This window comes from Sander lucioperca, chromosome 24 (assembly GCF_008315115.2).
Source record: "Sander lucioperca isolate FBNREF2018 chromosome 24, SLUC_FBN_1.2, whole genome shotgun sequence".
In the NCBI taxonomy this organism is placed as follows: Eukaryota; Metazoa; Chordata; class Actinopteri; order Perciformes; family Percidae; genus Sander; species Sander lucioperca.
The window spans coordinates 16,645,685-16,658,070 of NC_050196.1; the positions used below are offsets into that span (position 1 = coordinate 16,645,685).

The window sequence follows — 12,386 nt, forward strand, 5'->3', positions numbered from 1 at the left end:
CAGTCTGACAGACAGCTCTGGTCCCCAAACTCTGCAGAAATAGCCCTCTTTACTTCACTTTCGGTCTGCAAAATGCCACCGAGGCCTGATGGGACGAGGCTGCTGGATTCCTTTAGCTGTGTCTCGCCGCCGCCTGATTTGTCTGCGCTGTGTTTAATTTGGAAGAAAACTGAAGTAGTGGTCGGTCTCCTCTCACCAAATACCAACAGTGACCCTTTTCCACTGATCCCTCTGCAGTTTTTTTATTGTAAAAACGTTTTGATGTAGTATTTCAGTTCACAAGATTCAATATTGTCACTTTGTAGTAAATTCAGTCCTTAAATCAGTGAGAAATAAACGATGCACGAACATTATTTATTATTATTATTGGGTGTTTCACACTGAACCATTTGTTCCAGTGGGATGTGACTGAGATTTCTACTTCAAACAGGGCGTAAGATATTAAAGTTTTAGCACTCTTTGTTGCACTTTGTGTGAATGGTTACCTTTAGTAGGTCCGTACTTTAGATCTAAGATGTAAATGAAGTACTCAATGCTCTTTAAAGTTCCCGTGTGTTGAAGTTGTGACTGACTCATGTTAAAGTCATCTCTCTCAAGGTGTTTGTCATGGAAAAAGCCTCAGGCTCGTGTATTTAATTGATACACTGTCATAAAGATGCCATACCTGACATCCAAAAGTCAGACGGCAGCAGCTGTAATGCTGAGCAGCTGTGAGGAGAACAACAAGTAAATACAGCCAGAGCAGCATCTTTGTTCAACGTATAGAGAGACAAAGAGCAGCTCCAGTTAATTCACCTTTCATAACAGTTGGGCTGATTATAAGAGGGGGTCATCGGTGAGCTGCTAAATCTGAGCCTCCAGAACGTGACATAAGGAAGAAGAAGTCTTTAAATCCGTAAAATACTGCAGCACATGTAGAACTCAAAGTATGCAAAGAGTTTGTGCACATTGATTGTAAATGCACATCTCTAGTGTCCGGACAGATGTTACTGTCATTCTGAAATATTGCATACAATTAAAAATGAAAGAGATTAAAATAGGATACAAGCAACAATTACTCATTGTACGCTGCAATTTAATAAATAAAGGAATGACACAGGAAAGGAAAGAAACAAAGACTGAAATTAACGAAGGAAAGAAGGAGAACAAAATGGAGGATATTTTTGATACTTGAAAAGAAGAGACAAACTAAAATGTGTTGAAGAGTTTGAAGTGTGTAACCTAACACTGCAAACTAAACTCCCCAGTGATGTTTTCATAGTTCTTTAAGTACGTTCTAGTAGAATCTTTTGTTCAGTGTGTGTCAGGAAAAGTTTGGCTAAGATCCGGTAACCGTGATACAGAAGTTTCAAACGCTGACTCACAGCAGAGGTGTGGATTTTTTAAATCCCTACAACAACAAGGATTAACGTCTTGGTATGGCGTTACGAGTTCTGAGGTTTCAGGGCTCAGATTGCTCTTCCAGTTCGGACACGTTGGACCTGGAGGAGGCCTGTCAGGTATCCAGCCAGTGTTCCTCTGCGGCCCTGGCGTCCTGGCCAGGGGATTGACCAGGCAGGCTTATTCCATCACCCAGACAGCTCCATTGTTCTACCGCTACAGGAAGAACAAAAGGCGAGCGCTCATGAGAGTTCAAGAGGCACATTTACCTGATTCACTGGGCCCCGATCCCCCCTGGGCGTACGCAGCGCCAGGCAGTACCGCCGGGCCCTCGCTTAGGCTCCAGCCATCTATTAGTCTTTGCTTGATAACATTTGTTTTAGCGTCTGCAGCGGGCCGGCTGCACTTTCTCATAGTCAGCCCCAACCTCCCCTTCTGTAGGCACGCAGCAGAAACACTGTTTTCTTGTTGTCTAAAAGTTTAGTGTGATCTGAAAAAGGTGCACGGTACCCAGATGTGTGTGCATGACCTTGTGCTTCTTCTAAAGCTTCTGCATGAGAGTTCAGTTTAGTGGACAAAATAATCTCACCTCAAAGTCTTTGGTAGCTATTTCTTTAGCCGCATTGGGCAGACTGTTCTCATGAACCATTCGTACATATAGCTACGAAAAGTAAAGCACTATGTCATTTTGTATGATATCATACAAACCTGTTCATGTGAATGCGTTGCATTGGGGGAGGCTCATAAGGAGCAGGGCCACACGGTTAAAGAATTCCGCAAATTTACAAATTAAAATATATCTCATAATGTTAACACATCTCCTTTTAAATTCTGCAGATTTTCATTCTGGATCAGCGCTTAAAAACTGAACAAAAAAAATCTGCAGATTCTGTTTGTGTCTGCTCATGAGACATCTCCAATCTTTTTGGAGTACTAAGATCAGGTATTGACACTCTCAGGGCTAAATTCCACATCTGGTCCCAGCCTGCCTTTCTGGGAGATACTCCAGCAGAGCATTATTCTTTTTACACTGTAAAGGCCAGACTAAAGCCACTAAAATGACTGAGTTGACACGATAAAAGATGGCAGTGCATCTTTTGTCTTACTCACTCTATGAGGAAGGAATTCAAAGATCCTGGCAGGAAATTACAGCACAAATAAGTTTGCTCAAGTCCAGAATACACAAACTAAGCTGTCTGATCATGATGTCTTCACATCGTCACAGGTCTTCTTGGTCTGTTTCACTCAATGAAAGCAAGAAATAAATAAAGGCATCACTTCATGATGACTTTTCCCAGGAGACGGGTTTATAAGCTGGTGTTTTTTAATAGTAGTAGTAGAAAACAAGCAGATCAACACGGTAACACCCCAAAATACGACCAACACAAACGTCAAACTGAATATTATTTAACTAGCTGCATCCAAAATTCCTAATTAGAATATTTGACTCAGTCTAAACTTTAAAAAGCTTTAGTGTGTGCATTTGTCCACGTACTTTTGGCCTCTGTGATAAAGTGAATAAAGAGATGTGTTTTGGACTTTAACCCGTCAGCCCGAACCATCCATCCATCTACAGCTGCAACTAACGATTATTTTTATTGTTGATTAATCTGTTGAATATTTTCTGGATTAATGTGTTAGTTGTTTGGTCTCTAAAATGTCAGAAAATGGTGAAAATTGGCGATCAGTGTTTCCCAAAGCCCAAGATGACGTCCTTAAATGTCTTGTTTTGTCCACAAGAAACTAGAAAATATTCACATTTAACAAGCTGGAATCAGAGAATTTTTACTTTTCTAAATAAAAAATGACTCCAACCGATTAATCAATGAATCTTTGCAGCTCTACTTCCATTCTCTCAGGCCAAACCGCTGTGTGGCCCCGGTGCCAAACCACCACGATGGAGAGTCACTTATCAGCTTCGACAGCCGGGCTCAGGCCACATGCTAATAACCTCCATGCATCACTGGGCTGAAGGTGAGCGTGGCAGTGTCTCGCATTAACAAAACAAGCAGGCGAGTGAGGTAGCGCCGCTGATGGGCCTCCTCCGCTCGCCGTGCCACGAGCGGCGTGTTGTTAGCATGCTGTTTGTGCAATTTAGGCGCTTAAAAAGACTGCGAGGGTCCAAAGACTGATTGCACCGTCGAGTAATCACCCACCTCCAATGCTCGCCTGATTTATCACCCCCTTGCTTAATAGCACTGCTTAACACACAGGTTTGTCCAGATTAAGTAATTACCTTAAAGCAAAAGTTTATTATCTTCCTCGTCAGGCCGTGATAAAGGCTCGCTGTCGAGACGAGCCACAGAGAGGGCTTGTAGCTGGTGAAGGAGAGCGATAATTAAAATACAATGAATTAAATCGTCGCTTCTGGGGCTGTCACCGTGCTCCCCAGCTAACATCCATATTACCCCACTGGCACCCTTGCTAGGGGGGCGTCGGGGATTATGCTTCGGCCCGGACTCGTGGAGCAGCTGAGTGGGAAATTACTCCATATGTAAATTACACAAAGACCTAGTTCTTCTCCGAAATGAGCAAGGAGGGTGAGGAGAGGGGAACCTGAAGAATCACACCTGAGCACAGTTTTACACATTAGCTCTGCACGGCTCTTGTTGTGATGTCTTAATGAGGTGGAGGCCTCTGCGGATAGAGATGTTTGTTGGTGGAGAGAGAGAAGGAACACAGGGGATTCTTCTGAGTGATGCACCTCTTTTTTTCTTTTTTTTGGTGATGAATGCGTTGCAGGTGGAAGCCGTCTTTCCCTGCTTCACGCCTCTCACCTCCCCGATCCCCTGATTGTCACCGAGGAGGCCCGGACCTCCAGTTCGATCTCCCAAAATAGATGGAGGTCGTTGCTGTCGCGTCAGCACTTGGCAGCCTCCCTCCAGTGTCGATAAACGCTCTGCTGCATGCCGCACACAATCTGCTGAAGCAGGACTGTCTCTATTTTTTGACCCAGCTGCTCCCCTGGCTCTGCTGTCCTAACCAGCTTTATTTTACTGCTGTACCATTTGTTTGTTTGTTTGTTTGACATTTTGCTGCGATGCATGATGGAGAGCAGGCCCCCAGCTGATGGCCTCAGTCCTCTAAAGATGGCTCGCACCTCTTGAGCTTGAATACATTTTTTCAAACAGAGGAGAGGGTGCGGCAGGAAATCTGAAGAATCCTTGTTTCAAATCTCTGACCCAGGTGGGAAACCAGAGAGAGAGAAATGTATTCCTTCCAAAACAACTGATGACATACTTTTTAAACACAAATCTAAATCAGAATCATGATTTGGATGAGGCTGCTTTTAAAGATCCAATGTGTGGGAATTTCTCCCATCTAGCGTTGAGATCATATATCAATCAACTACGGTAGCCTTCACGCTTCAAAAAGCCGGTCTCTTGCTCTTTTCAATATCTTTTTCTTTTTCTGGGCGAAGAAGAAGAAGACTCCTGTTCCTGAAATTTGGATTTTGAATACGTGTGATCCTCCATGTTTCCTTCTTCAAACTTGCCGGGGTCAGGGAGCTACGATACCCGTTAGCAGCATTAGCAGCAGCTGTGAGTTTATCATGGGACAGAGAAAACATGAAAGGTGGAGCAGTATGTCCTGTATGTCCCTTACACACACACACACACACACACACACACACACACACAAAGGTGGAGCAGTATGTCCTGTATGTCCCTTACACACACACACACACACACACACACACACACACACACACACAGTCCTGTATGTCCCTTACACACACACACACACACACACACACACACACACACACAAAGGTGGAGCAGTATGTCCTGTATGTCCCTTACCGACTAACGTATTTCTAGATGGAGCATGAATATGGAGCGTCTACCCCAGTTCATGCAAATGCAAATGTAAAATTTCAAGCCAACAGAAATACTTGGAATTGATGGTGGTGGTAAATATTCATGAAAAAGGAAAAAAGTTTGTGAACGGGCAACACAGATTTTGATAATGAACAACTAAACACATTGGGACCTTTAAATAAGACTACATGTCTGTTGGGCTTCAGCAAGACTTACTCTCTGAATCCTTTAAATTAAAAGTGCCATCTCCATTTTAAGCTGACTAAAAACCTCCATTGTCAAAGAGGAATCGATCTGTGGATAGAAGGTGCCGAATGCTGCAATTGTTAAATTCTTTAAGACCAGTTTGTGCTTTTGGGCTGTATAAATAAAACTGTTTTTAAAAACTTCTGCACACCTGAATATGTGCCAGATGTGTTGGAGGAGAGCACAACTTGCATAAAAAATAAAATATCTCCTGAACTCTTTCTATTTTACTGCTGGTTGTGCAGACTGAAACGTCTTTTACCAGCTGTAACCGGGCAGTGTGGTTAAACTGATGTACACTTCGTATAACTTTCCCAAGAATGCCGTGGATTCTAAAAAGCCTTTTCTTTGTCAAGATATTTGTTTGTCTTCCTCCCAGTATCTCAGTTTTACACATTCATACAGCAGCAGTCAGGGACGAGTTTTAGAAAATACAGAGGCACTTTTAACATGTCACTAAAAGAAGTCTGTAACTTTTTTTTAATTCTAAGTTGCTTTGGATAGTTGAATCTAAGAACAATGACTCCAAAGAAGTTCCCAGAAACAATACCAAAGAAGGTGTCGGTCTGGTTTTGCATTAGTGCAATGTGTGCTATGCAGAAAATGAAAACACAAGATGGCTGGTAGAAAAGATGAACCTCTGTTCCTCTTAACACTGTCGTGACCTTTGTCCTGGCTCCTGCCTCTACACAAAAACCTCTTCACACACACTTCAAAGTGTCCTCCACAATACTTCTCTGTTAAAGAGAAGCATCTTGGAGACGGTTTGGCAGAAAACAATAGAGAAAGGAAGACAAAACCCAAAGACCATTGACTTTCTAATCCTGATGAGCTCTTTCCCACTGCTCAGGGCCTTTCTTTGTTCCCTTAGTGATGGGGTGCAGGTTAGCATGCTTAATAGGGGTGTAAGAAAAAAGCGATACACTTGAGTATCGCTGTATTTTATTTTGCAATACTGTATCGATTTTCAAAAAGGCAATATCGATTATTTATTTTTATTTTTTTACGTAAAAAAATATTCATGTAAGACAGTGGTTCACGTTCATGTTGTGTTCAAACCCCCTACCGCTAGATGGCTATGCTGAGACGCACCACTAGTGTCCTTGCCTAGCAGTGCCTAACAGTGCCTAGCAGTGCCTAACAGTGCCTAGCAGTGCCTAACAGTGTCTAACAGTGCCTAACAGTGCCTAGCAGTGCCTAACAGTGTCTAACAGTGCCTAGCAGTGCCTAACAGTGTCTAACAGTGCCTAACAGTGTCTAACAGTGTCTAACAGTGCCTAACAGTGTCTAACAGTGCCTAGCAGTGCCTAACAGTGCCTAGCAGTGCCTAACAGTGTCTAACAGTGCCTAACAGTGCCTAACAGTGTCTAACAGTGCCTAGCAGTGCCTAGCAGTGCCTAACAGTGTCTAACAGTGCCTAACAGTGCCTAGCAGTGCCTAGCAGTGTCTAACAGTGTCTAACACTGCCTAGCAGTGCCTAGCAGTGCCTAACAGTGCCTAACAGTGCCTAGCAGTGCCTAGCAGTGCCTGATTTTTGCTAGAAGCTAACAACGTAGCTATGGCTGAACTTTGGCCTACTTTAGCATATAAACATTAGCTCACTAAGAACCTGTGAACTACAATCCCAAACTGCCAGTTTGCTTTTCTGTGTACTGAATTGTTTACCTAAAGTAAACTTCTTTGACTTTTATGAACATCATGTCTTTTTTTAAATAATAGTTTTTCTAAATTATACTTAAATAAATTCCAATATATCGCCTCACGCACTGTATCGAAATATACTGCAATATATTGAATCGTGACCCATGTATCGTGATACGTATCGTATCGCCAGATTCTTGCCAATACACAGCCCTAATGCTTAAAGACACTTTCTGAATATTGATTGTCTAGAAATATTAATATGTGTAATATTTTTAGGGCTCTCTTCTTTATTAGGAGTCAGATATTAAACCTCCTGAAACAAAAATAGTTTATAGACGTTTTCTCACAAGAACTCTTGACAATGCTTCTCAAATGTAGCATGTTGTAGAGCGTGCAGGAGGCAGGACATGACTAACATTACACCGCGGTTCAGAGCCGGTTTGTAATTTGGTCATGAATAACAAGAGTCTCTTGCCGTTCCTTGAATCTGTCCGAGGATTTCGCCGTCGACTCTGTTTTCTGTTTTCTGCTGGTGTCCCTCGGATGTTTGTTTTCTTCCGGTTTGGCGTCAGCTGTGTGATAGAAACGCCATCAACACGCCCACACGCTCACTGTGAAATGTCCGGACAATGACCTGCTGTATTCACACATGGGCTCAATCTGACATTACACAGACTTTGTACTCGGGAGCTGGCAGGGTAAAGACCGCTTAATGTTCAGTCCGACCGATTCACACCGATTTGCATTCTCACATACAGCTCTTCCGGGGAATTTTAGAGAAGTGGGCTTCTGTGAAGGAGAGGATCCTTTTCAGATTCTATCTTTGTGTTCTTGAACACCAGAGAGGGGGAATTACACCACGGTGCTCCCATCACTTTGAGCTGAAAATTACAAGATCTGGACTCTGATTTGTTTTGACGTCCCTCACCACCAGAATCTCTACCCCCGGTGCGATGACACGTTACAAAAACTCTCCCATAAACAAGCTACTCAGGAATTCATTTGAGTTTAGTTTACGAGGCCCGGTCGGCTTGTAATCGAGCAGAGTGAACCAATACGTTTCATAAACACAAACCTTTGGTTCTAAAAGAAGACTGTAGGTGTGATTACACACTATGGGACACTAGCAGCTCTGGAGAAGCGTCTCCAGTGACCTCAGACCACGTCCACAACAGGCGAACAGCCGTGCAGATGTTGCCGAATGACCCCAGAGAAGTATGTTACGACATTTGTGTCCAAAATGTTCTCCAAAGATAACCAAAATGTCTTAAATAGCTCAACAACTTTCGCACAAGTGCCTGTAAACCATCCTGTTTTTGATGTTTGTGCAAGTAGACCTTACAGAAACGTGACTAAGCACAGATCCTGGTTTGGAAAAAGCTGAATATGGAAATGTTTGTCCTGGGAATCTAGTTTTCTGATCCTCACGGGCTCGTATTTGATGAAATGCCATTAATCATAACACTAAAATGATAAATAAAAAAGCAGATAAAGGTTCAGTATCTTCCTCGTGGACAGCTGGTCACAATTCAACCAAGCCAGAGAAGTTTTAGAGGAGAATGAAAAGAAAATAGTTAGTAAACAAGATTACAGGCTCTGATGGCTCATTTTCAATCCAGACTTTTAATTTGAAACCAAATGTTTTGATGATGAGCAGGAACTTTACTGGGAGAGTCGTGGGAATCAAACAGGAGACAGTCTGTTTATTACTGGTTGATATGAAACATGTGTGGTTTTGTGGGCTGCACTGACCTAATCAACCGGTGAACATGTTCAGAAGCAGCTTTTTGGTTGTTACACACCGTGTAAATCCGGCTGTCGTGAAGCTTTTTGTGTGCGAGTTAAGACAGCTGCTTCAACTTGGAAGAGCCGGAGCACAGGAGATCTTTTTATGAGGAATGAAAGCAGTTTAAGAAAGACATTTGTTTGGGACAAATTTTAGGATGCCTGAGCAGAAAGTCAAGCTGGATTCTCCAGCTGGGAAAGCTCCACACTGCTTTACGCTGCCTCTTCTCCATTATCATCTATACATTTCCTGCAAAGTCACCAGGATCTCTATGGCTGTGTCTCAGGTCGTTAAATTTCATCCACGTTTACTTCACTTGCTTCCCTTCCTCGCATCTTAGTCCGTCCCGCCAAGGAAGCATGGGAGAGACGCAAGGAAATCAGGCGAGGAGAGAGGAAACAAGGAAATGTGTTTTGGCCTGGAGGAGTGGCCCTCCCTCCTCCTCCTTCCTCCTCCTCCATCTTATCCCAAGTGGGCCACCTCTGACCCGCACGATTCAGCCGCTGAATAGGGGACGGCGAGGGCCACAAAGCCCCGCAAGCAGCGCAGTGTGTAATGATAAAGTGCTAAGTTAGCTGGGGGAGAGGAGGCCGCCTCACACAATGAGAGCAGGCGAACAATTAAACGCTGACTCGCACCTCATCTCGCCTCGTCTCAGCGAATCAGAACATAACAAAAGTTCCCTTCAAAATAGAACAAAACATTAAATATGAAGCGCCTTTCAACTTTGCTGAATAACGCTGACCAAAAAAAAGAATCTGTGTCCATGAAGCATCATTACAGTGATTCATCCTGTCTAATGAGTTCCCTGTGACTCGTGTGTGGACTTATTAAGAAAGAGATGGTATAAATGAGAGCAACACTGATATGCATATATTTCCTGACCCTATTTCTGGCCTGGTTTGGTAGTTTAATTAGCTCGTGCAAACACCACCAATGGCTGCAAGACAAAGCACATCAGGACAACAATTAGTCTGAAAGAGCTATAAGCTTCCTGCAGAAAACACACAGATACCGCACAGGTAACAAGCAGTCACCTTTCAGATTAAGATGTTCTTTCTAATGATTGTGTATTATTTAAATCAAGACTGAAAGCAGAGTTTATTTTCCTGGTTTTGCATCCATCAAATGAACAGTAACAGAGACGATAAAGAGATTTCTCCTTATTATGAGATTTTGTAATTATAAAAACATGCTAAGATGCTACATCACAAATACTGAGATGCTGATGTGAAAAACGTGAATTTTTCTTTCGTGAATGCACTTTGAATGTAAAATTTGATTCGGTAAAGGAGTAAAGTTTAATATTTCCCTCTAAAATGCAATAAAGTGTTTACAGAGTAGATGTACTTCAGTTGGAAACAGGATAATCTAATCATAAATGCCAAGAACATAAAAAAACGACTGCTGAATTTGTGAAAGACAAACAATGTTAGGTCCCTGAATCGTGCTAATCTGTCATCACTCACTGACAGTAGAAAGCTCAGGGACTCTGAGAGAGGGAGGGGGAGCCCTTAATTAGGAAACGAGAGCTGGGCTATGGGGATTGTTGAGAGAGAGTAGGTCTCCTGTGAGCGGGGGCAGGAGGCCGCCTGCTGAGGCTTCATGTCGGCCCTTGTCGTCACTCGGGCTCGTGTTTCCATCCGAGCTTGATGTGGTTTCTGTATGAGGCCCAGTAGACGAGGCTGTCAGCTGTGATCGAGTTTCCCCGTCAGTAAGAAATGTGTCATTACACCCACGTTCGTGACGGTTTACATGCATTATCGTGCAGCCTGCCACTCCTTCCTGCTGCTTCCTGATGCTCCAGGAGCTGGAGGTGGAAACAGATTGCTTTCTGAATGAGAGACTCCAAGTGTTACTGCAGTTGTGACTGGATTTAACATAACTCCAGACGCCCTCAGTGGCAAAAATAGGCGACTTTCTTATTAAATATTCTGCATCGTTCTTCTTCCGAAGCACCAGTAATGGAGGACAGGACTCTCCTGTTCTGTCAACTGTTTCCCGGTCGTTGATGGTGTCATCTGAACGGCCGATTAGATCAATCACTGTCTGTTTGCTCTCTGTTCTCTCAGTACACGCCCTAAAACGGCCGGGTCGTTAGTGGAGGTGCTTGTTGCTTCACTTGTAGCCCTTATTTTCACTGCAGTGGTGGATTAAACCCAAAAACTATCAAGTTGTTTGACGTGTTGGGTGACGTTTTGGGACCTAGTAGTGTCCAGGATCCTCTGTCGGTGTGTAAACTTGTATTGGATGTCCACGTAAACATTAACAAAAATCTAAAGTTCCTGCTTTGTAAAATATAGATACAAGAATAACTTAGTAACAAACATTCAAAAGGTTTCTAAAAGTTATATTGTCATATTGCACAATATGCTCCTTCTTTTCATACAAAAACCAAACAAAAGAGGTTTCTCCTGAGTGATTTCAGGATGTTGACACGTGTTGATAGATAGTGCACTTATCTTGAAGAAGGAAAAGTTTTTTTAAAAAGTCTATTAGCACAAACTGAAGAACTACCTTTGTTCCAAAACTCAGCTGCATGCAGTCGTTTAAAACTCATCGTGAAGGCATCATTAATTACATTTGATCTTAAGCTCCCATATAGAAGATTCAGAACAATACCTTGTGGCCTTCGATTAAAGCTGCAAGTTAGATTTTTGGGACATAATGATGATCAAATGATGCCATTTTCCCAGAAGCCTCTCTGTGTGATAAAGAGCTGGTTTTGGGGTAAGTGAGACGATGGAAATATTGTGAGGAAGGTGGCGCGAGACACCCCACCCCCCCTTAGTCTTTATAAAAGTACAAAGCGTGGGTTTGTCAGTCAGGCAGAGGGAGGAGTGGATGCATGGTTGTGACCCTGTGTGGGTTCAGTGTTGTCAGACCCACTGAAGGCTGACTGGGGGAGTCGCCACGCCAACAATGGGCAGCCAGAAAAATAAACCAGGAGACTGAAGGGTTGAGATTATTTCTGAGAGGCAGATCTGGATAACTGCGGTCTGTGGAGCCAAAGTTTAATGAATTCACAGAGAATTCACTGCTGAGGTGCAGTTGTCGAGTTCACGAACCCATTTTTGGATGTTTCTGCATCCATCCTTTTTTGAACATTACTTTTCTAATCAAATAAACCTGCAGGTGACACTGATATTATGGTTAAAGTTAGGCAAATAAAAGGACTTTCACAAAGATGGTTTCTGTCATTTTAGGTCGTTCTGATCACACTGATGTTTGTTTAAGGGTTCATTTTTCGGATCAGTTTGGTCTTTATTAAAGATTTGATGCTATAAAAACGGGCTAAAACGACAGGTGAGATTGACTTGTGATTGGTTGGGCGGGTGTATGGGCGGGACTTAGATAACGCAGCTCCACTGCCCGATCACTACTGCGCAGACTCTGACTCCAGAATTACAAGATGGTAGCGCCCACATCTGGGACATGTTGGCTTCACTTCACAGAGCGGGAGGAAGTGGAGACATGGCGTCCATCTTTAGATACAGACAGCTAGGGAG

At 43.1% G+C, this 12,386-nt stretch overlaps 1 protein-coding gene across 1 annotated transcript in view; it reads right to left on the reverse strand.

Moving 5' to 3' along the window:
- LOC116044855 (zinc finger protein GLI2-like) overlaps positions 1-12,386 on the reverse strand; it is a 73,338-nt gene that overhangs the window by 34,483 nt on the left and 26,469 nt on the right. The gene's annotated exons all lie outside the window — the stretch shown is intronic.